This window comes from Tachyglossus aculeatus, chromosome 11, assembly GCF_015852505.1.
Source record: "Tachyglossus aculeatus isolate mTacAcu1 chromosome 11, mTacAcu1.pri, whole genome shotgun sequence".
Taxonomy (NCBI): Eukaryota; Metazoa; Chordata; class Mammalia; order Monotremata; family Tachyglossidae; genus Tachyglossus; species Tachyglossus aculeatus.
Genome location: NC_052076.1, coordinates 14,650,819 through 14,651,884, shown reverse-complemented (window position 1 = coordinate 14,651,884; position 1,066 = coordinate 14,650,819). Strand labels below are relative to the sequence as shown.

The 1,066-nt window shown below is 50.7% G+C and overlaps 1 non-coding gene across 1 annotated transcript; it reads left to right on the top strand.

The window, feature by feature from the left end:
- The first annotated feature begins 326 nt into the window (after positions 1 to 326).
- On the top strand, positions 327 to 398 carry TRNAC-GCA. The gene has a single exon. It is a non-coding gene; the product is annotated as a tRNA-Cys (tRNA).
- The last annotated feature ends 668 nt before the right edge of the window (positions 399 to 1,066 follow it).

Genomic DNA, 1,066 nt, shown 5'->3' with positions numbered 1-1,066 from the left:
AATTAAGTGACTTGCCCAGAGTCACTTTCTGGGGTTGGAGGGAAGGGGTCAGCTACAGATCCCTGCAGAGGCCGAGGGAAAAGGAGGTGTCCCCAAAAGGGAGACACCCCAGCCCTTTAAAGTTTGCCAGCTCCTAACCAGCTAACCACCCCCTAAACCCCATCCTAGCTTTCAAGCCCAGCTCTGCCGGGTCCGATGCCGCCCAGAAAACAGTTCCATGCCACAAATTCTCCATTTATTTATTTTTCTTTCCGTCCTTCCTCGCACAGAAACTCATTGCAGCCACGTCATTAAGTACCTAGGCCTCGATGCAGTGCCGCAGGAGCGGGGGTATAGCTCAGTGGTAGAGCATTTGACTGCAGATCAAGAGGTCCCCGGTTCAAATCCGGGTGCCCCCTAATTTTCTTGCTTTTGTTAAAAAATCATTTACAATTTTGCTCTCCACCAACCCAAGCCTTCCTCCACCTCCTCCAGATAAAAGGGGGCTTTTTTTCCCGGGGGGCATGTCTTTTTCCTCGCAGATTATCTCCTCTTCCCGCCGCCCTCCAGAGATTGATTCATTCATTCATTCCATCGTATTTATTGAGCTCTTACTGTGTGCAGAGCACTGTACTAAGCGCTTGGGAAGTACAAGTTGGCAACATTTAGAGACGGGCCCTACCCAACATTGGGCTCATAGTCTAGATGGTGTTGGGGGGGGAATGGGATCTGCCCCCTAATTTTTTTTAACGTTTAAAATTTTGCTCTCCACCTCTCCCTCCACCCCCTCCATTATCTGGGGCTACATTTGGGGCTACAGGAATCCCATTTTATCTGGGGCATTATCTAGGGGGGGCTTGGGGGGGGGGGTCGCAGATGATTTCCTCTTCCCACCACCCATCCTCGCTCCCTATTTAGGCTCTCCGGAGATTGCAGGGAATGGGATTTGCCCAGTTTTTCTAAAAAAACATGTAAAAATTTGCTCTCCACCAACCCATTTGGGGTGTTTCTGCAGGGCTTCGGAGAGGGCCCCTGCAATAACGCGAAGCTGGGTAGGTGGGAGGGGGAGAAAGTAGAAAGAGAATAG